Raw genomic sequence first — 12,181 nt, forward strand, 5'->3', positions numbered from 1 at the left:
AATGTTTTAAATACAGTATCAAACAGGACAGAACTCTGAGGTATACTGAGCTCAGAGACCACCAGTTTTCAACCTCTGCTCTGGTGCACTGATGGTGATGTGGGAATTTACAGCCTGAGCTGAAGTTCAGATGTGTAACCTTAGACATTTATATCACCTCTCTAGGCCTCAGTTTCTCCTTCTATAAAATGGGCATTAGAGCAGGTACTTCATGGAGTGTGAGTGAGCATTAAATGAGATAATGAAAGGGGCCAGACCAAGGCCTGCTTTCATGCCTTATCTTAACTTCCAGCCTGTCATTCAAAGTAAGCCATAATGTGCTTCTAAATCTCCCTTTCTAAGCTTGCTCCTATGGTGCTCATCTTGATGTGCTCTACAGAGTCAAGTCACATCACAAAGCACTTTTAACTGTGAATGTGCTGTTCCTTTTGGTTGTCTAAGGTCTTGCATGCCACCCTGAGAAGCTGCATCCCAGGACACAGAGTCTGAGACTAGTGATTAAAAATATGTGCAACTGCCAGGCACGGTGGCTAGCGCCTGTAATCCCAGCACTCTGGGAGGCCGAGGTGGGTGAATCACGAAGTCAGGAGTTCAAGACCAGCCTGGCCAACATGGTGAAACCCCATCTCTACTAAAAATGAAAAAAAAAAAATAGCTGGGCATGGTGGTGAGTGCCTGTAATCCCAGCTACTCGGGAGGCTGAGGCAGGAGAATCGCTTCAACCCAAGGCGGAAGTTGCAGTGAGCCGAGATCGCGCCACGGCACTCCAGCCCAGGTGACAGTGTGAGACTCCATCTCAAAAAAAAAAAAAAAATGTGCAACTATCTTTTCTATAACTTGGCCTCTAAATAAAAAACAACCCCCTTACATTTACTTGCCCCATTCTCTCTTTTTGGAATGTTGCCTATGCTACAACCTATACACATACAGATACCTCTCAAAATAACAACCAATTGGTACCTCTTTCAGAGGCCAGCCAAACAGCCACCTCCTTAAAGGTGTTGGTTGATCCTCTGTAACTTGTGACCAAGATAGTCAGAGTTCTGCCACTAATAGTTACATGTATAATTATTCACTCCCTTACTCAAGTGCACCTTAATATTAACTTGACAATAACTGAGCTTTCTATGCCCAACCTTACCTACAGGAAGACTTGATAAATGCTCAATAAATAAGGGACAAAGAAGACGGGAAAAGATGAAGGAAGAGGAAAGCAAGATTTTAATGATAAGGACAATGACAACAATTAAGCTCTTGTGTCTTTGAATGCAAAGAGCTGTCCCTACTAACCACATGCTTTCATTTTTTATTTCTGAACAATATATGGGGGTCATCTTCCCCACCTCCCTCTCATCCTTTGGGTGTGTGTAACCTCAGCTTCCCCTTATTCCTGAAAGTCAACAACCTCTTCAAGTATAATCTAAATAAACAGGGAGTTAAGTGGCTCCTGCCACCATTCTAAATGAATCAGCCCCACCTTTGATGCTGATGGGGATCAAGATGATGATGATGATGCACACTGGAGCTGGCCCAAATCACGTATTACTCACTTTAATCTGATTTGGAAACAAGTAAAGACCCTTACACAGAAAAAATAATCTGGCAAGGGAGAGGGGCATAGGGGTATGAACTTTCTATAGAATGACAGAAATCCACACAAAAAGAAAACGAAAGTCTCATCCAGACTAGCAACTATTCAATAAACAAATTAAGGCTAATTTCCACAATACCTAGAACAGTTTTTTTCTAATTGCTTATTAGGACCCATTAGCAAGTTGTAAAATCAGTTTAGTATATAAAGACTAGAATTTTTAAAATAAAAAATTGAATATTAATTAAAAAGCATTATAATATTTTTTGTAGAACTTGTAATTCAGCTTTATTTTTAACACCTGTGCACATGCATATGTTTGTGTGTGTACCAGGTCATGATATAAAATGTACTGCTGAGTGTTAAAATGTTTTAAAAATACTGAAATAGAACATTTATGTTTATATAAAGTAATCTCTGCTGACTGAGCTTTTCTGTTTTTTACTAGGCCATCCTCATAATATATTTGTTCTTGCCACCTATTGTTCACAACAACTCGGGTTCTTCAAGTTCAAGATAAGCATATGAAAACTGTATGAAAAATAGCACTGGGCACATGTGTCCCTTACTCCTGAAAAGGAAGGTGTCACTCTAGATAACCACCTACACTTTCACTCCTATGCATATTTCTATCTTGTGTAAGTCCCTGACATCAAGACAAGGGATATTCATCCCTAAGCTCCTGCCTTTATGGTCATGTTTGCTCATATGCATTAACTCACTATTTACAGAGAGTAAATCAAGCACATCTTACTTTCACCCCAAGCGTAGCCAACACTCATCAATAGCTGCAATAGTGGAAGTTTCAGAACTTGGTTTAAAACATCACCTCAACCCATCCCTTCTATTCCAGAATGCTTTTTCTCAAGTTCTTCTTATTGCACATTTTCCTCAGTACCCACGTTCCAAACTCTCAAGTATCGTCCCACTTCTAATATCCAACTTTGTCCAAGATCACCCCACCTTCGTTCTCCCCTCTGTACATTTCTAAAGTTCAAGGTTATATTTTTGGAGGGCCTATCAATATTCTTCCATAACTGGCTAAAATGGAATCCCCCAAACCAGAGCAATCTTGCTTTTCGATGGCATGGTGATATTAATAGCCAATCTTGGCTTTCACAGATGAGCAAAAGCACACACCCATCAAGTATTCAAGATGAAAAGTTATATGTGGTATGTCCACTGGTTTCAGCCCTTAAAAATCTCTCAAAAGAGGAGTTTACTTTGGATTCCACCCATTTTCCAAAGAGGTCACCTACATTTTTCCACCTCTCACATAAGCATGGCCCACCACTATGTTTTCACTGTCAACTGTTTGGAAACATACGCAACAGGAAAAAGTCAAGAGTAAAGTCATTGATTCACTGAGTGTCTGGGTCCTAACTATAAATAATGAAGGATTCCCTGCTCTGTGGGATATAAAAAATTAGTGAGATATTCTTCTCAAAAATGGAAGCATCACTCTTAAATATAAAAACAAAGAAAGAAACATATGCTGAAAAGAACACAATAAATGTTTGTGGAATTGACTAAGCACAGGTTACAACATTAAGCACTGAGAAGAGGTATCAAAAGCAGTTCCTTCTACTTAGAATGTCTTTCGTCCCCACTTTCCAAACTCATCCTTACAGACCACAGTGACTGGTATCATCTTGTCAGCGATTTCCCTGTTTCCCTAGAGGACTAGGTCCCTTTGCTCCCTTAATATGCAATCATCCATTCACTCTCTCGGCAATTCAGAAACAATTTATTGACTGTGTGGTCTAGGCCAGGCACTGTGTTAGGTGCAAAAGTTACACAAAGGATGAATAAGACAGTCAGTCCCTTGCCTCAAGGAGCCCAGGGAGAGAATTTGAAAGGTTTTAAGTTGGTGAAGAGCAATGACTTGTGTAGAAAGAATCAATGGAGGAATGAACAACTTGAAGTCTTTGCCCTCAAAGAGATCAATCACATCCCAGAATAAGAAATGGGGATGATAAAACCTAGGAGACTGTCGAAAGGCAAAATAGCAAAATCCAGAAAGCATTCTTGCTTGCAGTAAGATTACTCTGAGCCTTGAAGAATCTGGGTCCCCCAAAAAGGAGGGGAGTGAGGGGCAATGCAGAGACCAGAACAGCCAGGGTTTGGCCTCAAGATGAATGAGAACTGACCTTGGGCGATCCCTGAGGACACTTATGCTAAAAGTGGTCTCACCCCATCCCCCTCTTCAAAACAACCTTCACCTACTGCACAAACCTCCACAAAATTTAGGAAGACTGAAATTTAAAGTTACTTTCCCAGTCACAGAAATAAAGGCCAAATACCCAGAGTCAACAATGAAGCAACTCTAATGGGCAAAGTGGAATGTTGGTCAGAGAGTGAAACCCAAAAATCAAACAACTGAATAGCAGTGGCTCTGGAAAACAAAGCTCTGATGGATCACATAAGAGCCTTTATACATATAAACAATCTCACATTTCCAGAACTGCCTAGAAGAGCACAGGAATAGTATTCAAATGTGTGGTCAGTTTGAATATTAGGGGCAGAGGGTGTATTTGTGTTAACTCAGAAAAGGAAGCTGCCGAATATCTTATTAGTTAATTTTGAGAGTGTGAGTTCAAGCAAAACTACCTCCCATCTGAACCAAAGGCTGTGATGTGCCAACCACACCAAACTGATGAGCCTCTTTCAAAAGAAGTCTTTCATTTGAATGTCCTTCCAACAGACAAACCCTAGTTTAGAACTTCTGATTCTTAAACTTAACATGGCAAGCAAGAGCATTCTATGGCCAACTGCTAAAAATGAGGAGGTAAATCTTCCATTTGGTTCTTCTGAGAGCTGGAATTGGCCACAGAAAGAAACACAAAGTTTTCACTCCAAAAGATCAAAGAAGGCATTTTGTACCAGGAAACCCAATTCCAAATCCTCATTTCCAGGAATAAAGCCACAGTGCCCAGTGCTTGCTTGGGAAAATAAAACAGGAGATTCTGCGGATTCCAATTAAAATTTCTGATGGCTTTATTTCCCAGCCTCACCAGTTTAATGTTGTTAACATTTCATCCAGGCCCTGCTTTAACTTAAATACTGCTTCCAGCTCTGAATGGTCACACCTTACTACTGGGTAAAAAGGAAAGTGTCTTAACACTTCATGACAGTATTCTTTGCCCCATCCCAAGTGCTAGATACATAAGACAAGGTGATGCTGAAAAGTGCTAGCTTCAGCCCAGCCTGTGTCTCCCATAACTACAGCCAGGTGAAACCTCGCTGCAGCCCACACTATTTAGTTGCAATATTGGAAAGGAGAGTAGAAGCAGGAGAAAATAGGGGAGGAGGGGGACATACCTCAACCTTATTCAAATATAACAAACAATGAGCTTGCTTTACAATTATTTCCTGGGGTCTTATCGATCAGCCAATCGTTACTGTGTGCCCACTGCAAACAAGGCACCAAGCTAAATCTATAGTCAGCATAGTGCAGTAAAATATTCCCTAAGTAATCATTATGTTAATGGTTATGTGTTTAATTTTCTATACCATTTTACAAAAAATCTATTGTGTATGTAGGTTATAAAGTCTAAAAATAAAATCAGCACCTATGAACCCATCACCCAATCCAAAAACCAGAACATCACCAACACTGTATCATCTACCTACTTCCTCCATTTTTATTCCAGGTCCCTGCAACATACACACACTCCACATAATCATTATTCTGAAGTTGGGGTTTCGGTGCAAGTACAAACGCATATTTATGACTACCTCCTATTCCTAACAAGTGAGTTGGCTTTCCAAATATGGTAGTAATACATAATTTCCTCTCAAAAAAATGATGTCTTTAGGTTCTTTTCTTTAAGTGAATCATTGCTTTAAAGAAAAATATTAATAGAGTAAGTGGGACTCAGCCATGGTAAACTCAGGAAGACAGTATGTGAGTGCATGAACTTTGACAATCACTGGCAAAAGTGGCCAAGAACATGAATTCTGAAGTCCTGCAGACCTCTGGTTCAAATCCCCATTCTACCACTGAAATTTGCCAAGCCTCAATTTCTTATTGTAGGAAGATAAAATAATAATAAGACATATGGTGTTTGTGGAAATGTCATGAAAAAGTACCTGTGAAGAGCTGAGCCCAGTGCCTAGCACATATCCAGCACCCCTAAACTATCCTGTCATTAAAGCCACCCAAACATATCAAAGAGTTTTGCCACCATCAGTGGTTTGCTTCTCCAGAATTCCTACTGAGTTGGGCATGAGATCGCTTCACATAAAAATAAATCAAGATGCAGAGATCCAAGAGCAGAACAAGCCACAGACTACAGCTCCCAGTCCCAGCATTGATTCCATCTTCACCTCATGACCTTGAAGAGCAGGATCATTTTTCAAATCCATTTCTGTCCTGTCCCCCCTCCCTCAGAAGACTGGACTACTCAATCCAAGCCTGAGAATTACCTAGAAGCCTATCATGACCATCATGGGACTAGTTCAGTCCAATCTAGGGCAAGATAGAGGCATAACCTCTATCTCCTGACTCAATCTCTGTTATACCTTCCTTGGACACATGAAGAAAATCTGGCAAATCACTACTTTGAAAAAAATTCATTACAAATCTATTAACCAAATTAAGTTCCTCACTTCTGAAATTAATACATTACATTCCTGAATATGGCATCTTTACTCTGAATCCTTAATATTCCTTTAAATTCCTCACAGATAACAACAAACTTGCTAGGATTCAAATGATCACTCTCTTCCAAGGTACAAAAGTTGTAAGACTACTATCTAAATCAAGTTTTATTTAAAACCACCCTCTCCATTTCAAGTAAAACTCAACAACACAGCTGGAAAAGGAGGGCATGAACCCAATCTGTAATCATCCCAATCCTTAGTCTTTGTCACCTATCCAGAATTTATCTATCCATCATTCACCACCTGTGAGTACCTGCATAAGGGGTAATAGCAGAAATGCTATTATCCAACACCCAGTTACATCAACTTAAGGCCTAGATTTCAGCTTCAAAAGAATTCCATTTTTTAAAATTCCAAGACAGAAAATAAAAACAAGTGAACCATAAAATAAGTGATCGAGGTCCCATCCAGGCATAAGATAACCTCCTGATCCCTATGTCCCCATCAGTGAAATGGATGAGGCCCATATTTCAAACTTAAGCAGTCTGCACAATACGAAGCTGCATGGCGAGGCCGATGTCTGAGGTCAGCACAAGTCTAGTGTCTGCTGGCTGCCCAAGCCTGGGCCCCTGGCCAGCAACCCACCTCCAGAGACAAGTGCCAGGACATACTATATAGTGTTTCCATTTAAGGCCCGCCACTTGGATCAGCCCATCTCTGAAATTTCTTAACACCACCTTTCCAGGAAGAATTTTTTTGGGGAAAAGGGAGGTGGTGTCTATTTTTTGCCACCGCCTTCCCTTGGGCTGTCAGAGCAATCTGCATCTCTGGGACAGGATTCTTTAAAACCACTGGGTTATGTCTCAATTCATGGGCCTCTTCTCAAAAATATGTAAAAACATGTATGGAACGGGCCCCTTTGCCCATCATCTAACTCTTATCATACATCCCTCAAAAAAGAAAGAAAAGCCCAATAAAATTGACAAGTCCATTGTATTACCTTGCTGCCTCTCCCCAAAAGCCAAATTCATGACAACTTTTTAACCAAGACTTTTCTTCTGTTACTAAGTGGAACGTTTTCTTCTCTAAGTAGCTTTTCTCCCATGCAAGCAGCGTTCAAATCTCCAGGGGAAAGGAGGGGTGGGGAGGGGGTGGGAGACTATCTGGCACAAACTGGACAGAGCCGAGCCAGTCTAGAACCCGACGGAAGTTATTGAATCCAGCGGCCCCAGAGGCCCACATCTCTTCTTAGTGCGCCCGAGGTTCTAGCCTCACTGTTTTGGTTACAGTGTTGAAGGAAGGGTTTTAAACTTGGCAAAGTACCGTGCAACATCTGTAACCACATTTGCCTTCTGGGGATCGGAAGATGAATCCCACATTCCTGGCTTTGAAGCTTTTTGAAACTGCAGCTAGGAAGAACCGAGGGAGGGAGGGAGTTGAGCAGAGTTTATTGGCTGTCTCTCCAGCAGAAAATTCCTCTTGGAAGAGATGGATATTTTGAGGGTGGGGGAAATTCGCCTGTCTATCTCCTTACTCTCTACAAGCTCAGCTAGGAAGGTGAGCCCCGTGGCCCCGCGGCCAGATCGATTTACAAGTCACAGTCGCACACCCTGAAGGAGTTCACAACACACACACACACACACACGCACGCACACACACCCCAATACAAACCTGAGACCCCCGCTCCACGCCTCTGCCCCCCCACCCCCCGTATCCCACCAGCAGTTCAGGCCCAAAGCAAGACAGTTTTGTTCCGCGGCTGCTTCCCCCACGGAGAGGGGATCAAGCTTGGGGGAGAAAGGAATGAAAGCGAGGGGGAGGCACCGCAGACGCCCACCCTGCCACCCCCGATCCCTGCCTCTTCTCCCGCTAGGCTACCTCCTCCTTCAGTTCTCCCGGCTCCAGCAGGCGCGGCCGGCGACCTGCGCTCACCTCGGGTCCCGCCGCGGCCGGGGGCTGAGCCGGGGGAGGCGGAGTGCGAGGCAGCCGGGCGCTGCAGGTCGGCGCGGCGCGGGGCGGCGCGGGGCGGGGCGGGGCGGTGCAGCCGGCGAGGGAGCCCGGAACTCTGCGGGGCCGGGAGCCGGGGGCCGAGGGCCGGCCCCGAGCGGCGGCGGCTGCGGCGGCTGCAGCGGAGCGGTGCGTGGGGCCGGGAGCTTCCCGGCCCTGGGGCCGGCGCGGCTGGCCGAGGAGCAGGCTGGCAGCGGCAGCGGCGGCAGCGGCAGCCACCCGGGGGAAAGAGCCGGGGGAGGGCGGAGAGGCGGGGTGAAGAGGAGGAGGAAGGGGAGGAGGGCGGGCAGAATAAACTTCCCGAGGCGCAGAGGCTCGGGCTGGGAGCACGACCGCGGGCGGGGCGGACGGACCAGCTGGGCTTGCCCCCGGGGGCGGCGGGGGAGACCGTCACAGACAGTAGAAAAGTTCCCCCAGCGCCGAGGGGGAGGCTGCGGCGGCGGCGGCGGCTGCAAAGAGCAGGAGCCGGAGCGGGAGGAGCGGGAGGAGGAGGAGGAGGAAGTGGCTGCGGAGCGCTCGGCCAATGAGTGTCTGGAGCTGTGATTAACCAGGCAGCAACACATCATTTCCTCCCGGCGCGGATCCAGGGAGCCGGGAGGGGAGAGAGGAGGCGGCGGGGCGGGGCCGTCCCCGCGCCCCCTGCAGGCGCCCGGCCGAGGGCGAGCCCGCCGAGCCCCGCCGAGCCTGACCGCGCCGCCCCCGGCGCGCCTGGCGCTGTCTGGCCGGTCGCTTGGCCCGCCGGGTGGAAGCTATGAGCGCGCCGCCAGCGGGGCTCCTCGGAGGCGGCGGGGCAGGCCCGAGCTGGGCTCCTGTGGCCGGGGTGGGAGGAGAAGAGGCCGCGCGGCACGGGTGAGTGCCCAGGTAGGCGCGGGCGGGGCCGTCTGGACAGCTCCCGAGGGCGCGCGGGGCAGGCGGGCGGACGGGCGGGCATCCCGGGCCCGGGGACTGCGGGCGGCCACCTACTCGAGCCCTGCATGTCAGACTTGGGCTGGATTCTCAGAGAGAAGCCTTAGCATTCTCATCCAGGCCATCTCTGACCTGCCTTCAGATCCCCTTCCACTTTGCTCATTTCCTTGCAAGGTCTAGGGTTATGCCAGAGCTTGCCATGTTCGCCGTTGGCTTCCTTAGTAACAGAAATAAGCATGGAGGGGCTTCTGCAGTGATCTAGCCCTGTCCTAGGCGCCATGGGAGCTTACAGTGGAAATGCAGGAACATTCTCCGCTGCAGAGAGTCTGATAACCTCGGTCCTTAGATACACAAAAACACCCCAGTGTGCTAATATTACCCAGAGCATCAAAAAGGTATGCAAGGATCAAATTTTGCATGGTTCCTGCTGAGTGTAAAGGAAAGCACTAAGCCATTTTCTCTGCCCTCTAGAAGCTTATAATGTACAGTCCTATCACAAAGCAGAATAAAAACATGAAACCTATAAATGGGAATGCCATAAAGTATTTTTATCTCTACAGGTTCATTCATGCAGAGGGCATTTATTGGGTGACTGCAGTACTGCAAAAGGTTGCAAAGGAAATGGAAGATCTGGTCCCTGCAGGTTGGGAGTTTACAATCTAATTAGAAACACAAGGCATATATACATGAAAAAACTAGAATCCCCAGCTGTAAGCAAAAGGATGGAGTAGGTGGGAGCATTTTTTTCATAAAGAGGAGAGCTTTGTACCTGTATGATTGGTGAGGATCAGGAGAGGCAAGTTCAGTACCAATCAAGGCAAGAGCACCTATATGTATCCCTGCTCTATAGAATGATGTAACAGGGCCCTCATTGTCACTTGGCTGAAGTGTCAGCTCTGCCACTTACAAACTGTTTTGAACTGGGGCACATTTTTAACCTAAGAAGGGAATACAGGTTGTCTCGTGAGGTGGTTGTGCAGTTCAAATGAGATTACAAACGTGAAAGCTGGTGAAGCTCAATGATGTACATTTCATGGAGTCCTCATTGTACAAACTGGCCCCTTCTTGGTAACCTTTAGAGTTCCCTCCCAGGCTGTAAGCTGCAAGAGGGCAGGGACCAGGTCTGGTTGTATTCATCATGTATCACAATGTCTAGCAGAAGGGTTCGTGTGGGTGTTCAATAAAGTTTTGCTGAGTAGGTAAATAAATGAATTAATGAATCCTTTTATGCTCTGAACAGTTCCTATTATTTGTTCCTTAAGCAGTTCCTTCAATAGTGGTCTTATTGTATGGCTGGCTCAGTGAAAAACACTCTAACTCAACCTCCTGTGACTTACTAGTGTGCCAGGAGACTGGGAGAATTCTGGATGGTACTGTCAGAGGCATTCGAACCAGAGAAACTCCATTTTGAATGAGGGCTAGGAAAATGAGGCTGAGACTGGCTAGGCTGCATTCTCGGGAAGTTAGGCTTTCTTAGCCTCTAGATGTTTACAGCTAAGGGAACAAATTAATAGTGTTTACTAAACAAACCCAGACTTGGGAGTGTCCAGATATCCCGATATCTGGAGAACAAAGGCATTCCTAATTTTGCTTTAAAGATAATATTGATTCTTGCAAAATATAGTAATTTATTTATTTATCACAAACTCTTGTAGCAGAGCACATCTCCCTTATATATACAAGCGATGTACCTAGCATGGAATCGTTCCTCCTCTTACTTTCGGCAACATCCTACTTTGTCTATGGAGTAGGTGTCCTTTCACCACTTTACTTTCTTAATAAACTGGCTTTTACTTTACACTGCGGACTCGCCCTGAATTCTTTCTTGCGTGAGATCCAAGAACCCTCTCTCAGGGTCTGGATTGGGACCCCTGCCCTAAAACATATTCCTGGCAACCACAGAAGGGACTTTAGTGCAGAAACCCTGACCCAACGGCTACCTTTGGGTAAGTGTTGGGGTCCTGTAGCAGTACTTGTGGCCTTTTAACATAAAGTGTGTGTGTGTGTGTGTGTGTGTGTGTGTGTGTGTAAAGCAAGAGGCAAAAGGCTCCTCCACTCCTCCAGCAGGATACAGCCTTCCACACAAGCCCTGTGCACACAAGAATACAGCCCTTTGGCTTGGACACCTTAATCCGGGGTTTCTCAACCTTAGCACTATTGACATTTTTGGCTGGGTAATTGTTGTGAATGCTGTCCTGTGCATTGTAAGATGTTTGGCAGCATCCTTGACCTCTACTTACTAACTGCCAGAACACCCTCCCGCCACAGTTGTGACAACCAAAAATGTCTCCAGACAGTGCCAAATATTCTCTGGGAGGGGGTGCCAAACTACCTCCTGCTGAGAACCACAACCTTACTCTAATTCATTGATTGAACTCTGGTGGAAAATCACACCAGTAAAGTTACTTGGAGGAAATATATCTTCTGTTATTCTAAGATTTTCAGATCTCCTCAATCATATGTTTCAAGGAGCATGACTCTTGCTAATTAATTGCCTGCTGCATTGTGAATTGGCATCTCTTCTGTTTTCTGCATATCCTCCTCCTTTACGCCCAGATCAACATGTTCATTTCTAAAAGTCAACAGCTTTCAAAAACTATTAGGAAACAGGGTCTTGAGCAACCTAAGAGTCCTGTATGATATTTTTCTATAAAATTGGGGGAATTTATTTTATAAATAAATAAATTATAAATTTTATAAATAAATAAAAACAGCTTCTCTGTTACAGTGTGTTAAGCTTTTAGACTTACAAACAATAACCACATCCTCTTTGTACTGAGATTGTAAGTGATACGATAAGTATATAAGTCATAATTTTTAAAAATTATTTAACATATTTAACCACACTGAGTACTTTTCTTTCATCTTGGAACCATTTCTTTTTGGTTTCAGAGAGAGGTTTTATTTCATAATGGGATAAAAGAACATGTTTTCTTAGCTGGCTGTAATGGCTCAGGCCTGTAATCCCAGCACTTTGGGAGGCCGAGGCAGGTGGGTCACTTGAGGTCAAGAGTTCAAGACCAGCCTGGCCAACATGGTGAAACCCTGTCTCTACTAAAAATACAAAAATTA

General features: G+C 45.1%; 2 protein-coding genes across 7 annotated transcripts in view; one reads left to right on the top strand and one right to left on the bottom strand.

The window, feature by feature from the left end:
• The window catches only part of ACVR1 (activin A receptor type 1), a 140,280-nt gene extending 131,843 nt beyond the window's left edge, over positions 1-8,437 (bottom strand). For 2 of the 5 annotated variants that reach the window (XM_063694851.1, XM_063694853.1), the window contains exon 1: positions 8,075-8,268. The gene's annotated coding sequence lies outside the window, so the exon portion shown is untranslated. Of the gene's footprint in view, positions 1-8,074 lie in introns of all 5 variants that reach the window. The other 3 variants (XM_019022788.4, XM_031008816.3, XM_004032673.5) reach the window with 3 other exon arrangements.
• A 314-nt stretch (positions 8,438-8,751) lies between these two features.
• UPP2 (uridine phosphorylase 2) overlaps positions 8,752-12,181 on the top strand; it is a 261,689-nt gene continuing 258,259 nt past the window's right edge. The window contains exon 1 of one of the 2 annotated variants that reach the window (XR_010129585.1): positions 8,752-9,064. The gene's annotated coding sequence lies outside the window, so the exon portion shown is untranslated. The remainder of the gene's footprint in view (positions 9,065-12,181) is intronic. The other variant, XR_010129586.1, reaches the window with a different exon arrangement.

Source organism: Gorilla gorilla, chromosome 11 (genome assembly GCF_029281585.2).
Source record: "Gorilla gorilla gorilla isolate KB3781 chromosome 11, NHGRI_mGorGor1-v2.1_pri, whole genome shotgun sequence".
Lineage (NCBI taxonomy): Eukaryota > Metazoa > Chordata > Mammalia > Primates > Hominidae > Gorilla > Gorilla gorilla.